This window comes from Carcharodon carcharias, chromosome 16, assembly GCF_017639515.1.
Source record: "Carcharodon carcharias isolate sCarCar2 chromosome 16, sCarCar2.pri, whole genome shotgun sequence".
NCBI lineage: Eukaryota > Metazoa > Chordata > Chondrichthyes > Lamniformes > Lamnidae > Carcharodon > Carcharodon carcharias.
Window position 1 is genome coordinate 28,467,588 of NC_054482.1, and position 5,550 is coordinate 28,473,137.

The 5,550-nt window shown below is 46.2% G+C and overlaps 1 pseudogene; it reads right to left on the reverse strand.

Moving 5' to 3' along the window:
* Positions 1 to 4,702: 4,702 nt before the first annotated feature.
* On the reverse strand, positions 4,703 to 5,013 carry LOC121288887 (annotated as a pseudogene).
* Positions 5,014 to 5,550: the final 537 nt, after the last annotated feature.

Consider the following 5,550-nt stretch of genomic DNA (forward strand, 5'->3'; position numbering starts at 1 on the left):
GCCACTGGAATGGCTCAATGCAGAACAGCCATTATCTAAGGCCCCCACCCCCTGCCATAGTACACGGAGTGAGTGGAAAATATGTAAAACGCCTTGGGCTGTATGCACCAGAGAATGTTTGGCATGTAATGTAAATGTACGTTGTGAATATAATTACTGGTGTAGTGAGCCACCTCACATACTTTATTGAAAGAAACCGTGAACAGACTGGATCTCTTCTCTCTTGACAAGAGTAGGCTGAGAGGTGACCTAATAGAGGTCATAGTTCCACTTGTGGGGAAGCTAGAGGCCATCGATATAAGATAGCCATCAAGAAATGCAATGGGGAATTCAGATGAAACCTCTTTCCCCAGAGAGTGGTCAGAATGCGAAACCTGCTACCACAGGGAGTGGTTGAAGTATAGATGCTTTCGAGAGGTGGGCTAGATATATGAAGAGGAAGCACATAGAGAATTGTGAAGATAGAGTTAGATGAGGAAAGACAGAAGACTTGAGTAGGGCGTTCGTGTTCATCCTTTGAGGTGAAGATGACCATGTTCATCATCTGGGGTTTTTCGGTTGGGTTCCAGTGGGTGTGTAGGTACTGCTGAGGCTGATCTGCACCTGGAAAGTTCTGCTGTAAACAGGACAGGATACCGCAGACAGCTGAGCTTTGGGCAAGTTGCTGTCTCGGGATTTCCTCTCCTTGTGTTTTCTCTCTGCCTCTGATATGCACTTGCTTTCGAAGGAGGCCGCACTGTTTATTATTTTTTGCTCCAGGTGCAATGATCCTGGGTGAGCTTCTCCCAGGACTTGAAGTCGATGTCAAAAATCCGAAGTGAAGCTTTCAGCGTCTCCTCGTAGCACTTCCTCAGGCCTCCACGAGAGCACACCCCAGACTCAAGCTCCCTATAGAGCATTAGTGCCAACATGGATTGGTTAGACTGAATGGCCTGTTTCTGTGTTATCTGTGTAAAAAAGAGGATTGTGTTGAGCCACAGATCACGTTGTTCCCTAGAAGTAAGATGGGTCAATTATTCATGGCTAACAATTGACCCAGGCCCATTGAACCAGTGGCCTAGGATCAAGGCTGGTGAATGTTGTGGGAACATCATCACCTCCAAATCACACACACCATCCCGACATGGACAACTGTCGATAATCTGTTATCATCACTAGGCCAAAATCTTAGAATTTCATACCTAACAGCCATGTTGGAGTACCTTCATCACACAGAGTAAGGAGCTTCAGGAAGAAGGCTTACCAACATCTTCCCAAAGGAAACTGGAGATGGCCAATTAATGCTGACCTAGCCAGTGATCCCCACAGCCTGAGAAGTAATATGTTTTTAAAAGTCTTACTGGCCAACAGTTTATCATGTAGAAATAGCAAAAGTGACATAAAAGAATATAAAATAAAAGGTTATCTTAATTAATATTACAGTTAGTTACAGGATGTAATCGATTGTGGATGTATGTCAACATCCAGCACTTAAATTATTCATTTACATACAATCTGTCCAAAACTGGAAATTACATCCAATCTGAAACCTTTACAGGCAGTCATATGAAATCTTAACATTGCCCTAAACCCACTTTAACACTGCCCCGAATCCACTTTAACATTGTCCCGAACGCACTTTAACACTGCCTCGAATCCACTTTAACATTGCCCCTGGCCCACCCTAACTTTACCCCTAAAAACCCATGTAATTGCCCTAATCTGTGTTGACTTGGCCCTAATGTACCCTAATCTTGCCCAAATGAACATTATCATTGCCCTAACTGACCCACATCTACCCTACCATTGCCCCTAACCTAGGCTAATATCATGGAATCATGGAGTGGTTACACACAGAAGAAAGTAACCCGACCCCTCGTACCTGTGCCAGCTCTCTGAAGGAGCAACTCACCTAGTCCCCCACTTTTCCCCACAGCCCTGCAATTGTTTTCTGTTCAGATAATGATCCAATTCCCTTTTGAAAACCATGATTGAACCTGCCTCCACCCCACTCTCAGGCAGTGCAAACCACACGCTGCATGACAAAGTTTTCCCTCACGTCACTGCTGCCTCTTTTGCCACTCTTAACCCTTCAGCTCGACTCTTCTGCCAATGGGACCAGTTTCTCCCTATCTGCTTCATCAAGGTCCCTCATGATTTTGAATACCTCGATCAAATCTTGTCTTAAGCTCCTCTTTTCCAAGGAGAACATCCACAGCTTCTCTAATCTAGCCACGATAATAATGCCCCTAACCAACAATAATATTGCCCCTAACCTACCCCAGTGTTGCCCATAACCTACTCTAATATTGCCATTAACCAACACTAACATTGCTCCTCACTTACCATAACATTGTCCCTAACCCATGCTAGCATGGCTTTGATCTACCCTATTATTGCCCCATATCTACCCTATCAGTGCCCTAGACCTACCCTACCATTGTCCCCCACCCACCCTATCATTGCCTCTAACCTACCATAATGTTGCTCCTAATTTCCCATAATATTGTCCCTCACCCATGCAGGAGCACTCTCCTAGTGCCACTCCTCCACCCTTTCCACATAATCTGCGATTTTTTCTCTTCAAATAATTATCCAATTCCCTTTTGAACGCCATGGTCGAATCTCTCCCCACCACTCTCTCCAGCAGTACATTCCAGATCCTAATCACTTGTTGCAAAAAAAAAGCCTTGCCTCATGCAACAGTTGCTTCATTTGCCAATCACCTTAATTTGGTGCCCTCTGGTTCTTGATCCTTCCACCAATGGGAACAGTTTCCCCCTATCTACTCTATCCAGAACCCACTTGATTTTGAACACCTCCATTAAATCTTCTCTTAACCTTCTCTTCACCTATGAAAACAACCCCAGCTTCTCCAATCTATTCAAAATGATATTTGCTCTAACACTAACATTGCCCCTACAATTACACCTAATCTACCGTAACATTACCCTAACTCAAACTAATATTGCTCCTAATCTACTTAACATAGCCTCTAACATTGCCCTAACATAATGTAATATCGCCCCTGACTTTGTTGCTAACCTACCTTAACAGTATCAGACACTTCCCTTCCCTTCCTTGACCTCTCTGTCTCAATCTCTGGTGATAGACTGTCCACCAATATCCATTACAAGCCTACCGACTCCCACAGCTACCTTGAATACAGCTCCTCACACCCGGCTTCCTGTAAGGACTCCATCCCATTCTCTCAGTTCCTTCGCCTCCGTCGCATCTGTTCCGATGATGCTATCTTCAAAAACAGTTCCTCTGACATGTCCTCCTTCTTCCTTAACCGAAGTTTTCCACCCGCGGTCGTTGACAGGGTCCTCAACTGTGTCCGGCCCATCTCCCGTGCATCCGCCCTCAAGCCTTCTCCTCCCTCCCAGAAACATGATAGGGTCCCCCTTGTCCTCACTTATCACCTCACCAGCCTCCGCATTCAAAGGATCATCCTCCGCCATTTCCGCCAACTCCAGCATGATGCCCCCACCAAACACATCTTCCCTTCACCCCCCTGGCGGCATTCCATAGGGATCGTTCCCTCCGGGACACCCTGGTCAACTCCTCCATCACCCCCTACTCCTCAACCCCCACCTACGGCACCTCCCCGTGCCCACGCAAAAGATGCAACACCTGCCCCTTCACTTCCTCTCTCCTCACCGTCCAAGGGCCCAAACTCTCCTTTCAAGTGAAGCAACATTTCACTTGCATTTCCCCCAACTTAGTCTACTGCATTCGTTGCTCCCAATGTGGTCTCCTCTACATTGGAGAGACCAAACGTAAACTGGGCGACCGCTTTGCAGAACACCTGCGGTCTGTCCACAAGAATGACCCAAACCTCCCTGTTGCTTGCCATTTTAACACTCCACCCTGTTCTCTTGCCCACATGTCTGTCCTTGGCTTGCTGCGTTGTTCCAGTGAAGCCCAACGCAAACTGGAGGAACAGCAACAGCACTTTACAGCCTTCCGGACTGAATATTGAATTCAACAACTTTAGATCTTGACCTCCCTCCTCCATCCCCAATCCCTTTCTGTTTCTTCCCCCTTCCTTTTGTTTTTTCCAATAATTTATATAGATTTTTCTTTTCCCACCTATTTCCATTATTTTTAAATCTTTTAAGCCCCCCCACCCCCACTAGAGCTATACCTTGAGTGCCCTACCATCCATTCTTAATTAGCATATTCGTTTAGATGATAAAATCAACTTCAACACCTCTGTGTTCTTTTGTTCTTTTGTCTGTGACATCTTTTGATTATCTGCTCCTATCACTGCTGGCTTGTCCCTACAACCACACCCACCCCTCCAGTTCTCTCCCCCCACCCAACCCCCCCACCCCCCACCTTAAACCAGCTTATATTTCACCCAGCTCCTTGGATTCAACCAGTTCTGCTGAAGGATCATGAGGACTTGAAAAGTCAACTCTTTTCTTCTCCACCGATGCTGCCAGACCTGCTGAGTTTTTCCAGGTAATTCTGTTTTTGTTTTGAACAGTATCAGAGTCTGGCTCAATTGAGCACTGCTAGACAGAGTACTGAAGTCAGGAATTTGTTGAGTGAGGGAATTCAAAGTGTTCTAAGGGTTGATCTCTTTTTGAAATCTAGTTAAGCCTTGCATTTAGCATTTAATTTAACTTTAAAGTTAACTTGTAGTTTCTGTCAGTCTCAGCTGTGGCAAACAAGCTGGCTGCTAGTGATAGTCACTCTCTTTCTGAAACTAACCTCAACCACCGAAGCCATACAGGGTCCGCCCCTGGCGCTTCAGGGCGTAGACCACATCCATGGCCGTCACCGTCTTGCGCTTGGCGTGTTCAGTGTAGGTGACCGAGTCCCTGATCACATTTTCCAAGAAAACCTTTAGGACTCCGCACATCTCCTCGTAGATGAGGCCGGAGATGCGCTTGACGACCCGCGGCGGGCCAGGCACCGGACGGCCGGCTTGGTGATGCCCTGGATGTTATCGTGAAGGACTTTGCGGTGCCGCTTGGCTCCGCCTTTGCCCAGCCCCTTTCCGCCTTTCCCTCTGCCCGACATGACCTACGTGCACAGATAGTTAATTAGGTGGCTAGTTAGAACTGGTTCCCATAGTCAGCAGAGCCTGACTCTAGTGTTTGGAATTCCAGCTCGTATAAATACAAGAGCATATATAGAGCAAGTAGGAAGGAGGTCAGCTTGACGGAGTACTGTTAGGAACATCGGAACAGGAGTAGGCCATTCAGCCCATCCACCTGCTTGATTAAAATCTGTCTTAATTAATACTTTAATAGCCTTAAAAAGCCTCTTAATTGTTGGCGGGCACCGACAAAACGATTGTGGCTGATCATCCACTTCAATGCCTTTTTCCTCACACTATCCCCATATCCCTTTAGGTCATTGGTATTTAGAAATCTGTCAATCTCCATTTTAAACATACTCAATGACTGAACTTCCCTCTGGGGTAGAGAGTTCCAAAGATTCACAACCCTCTTAGAAAAATTTCTCCTCACTCGATCCCCCTTATTTTGAAATTGTGTCCCCAGTGCTAGACTCCCCACCATCTTACCCACATCTACCCTGTCTATCCCTTTAAGT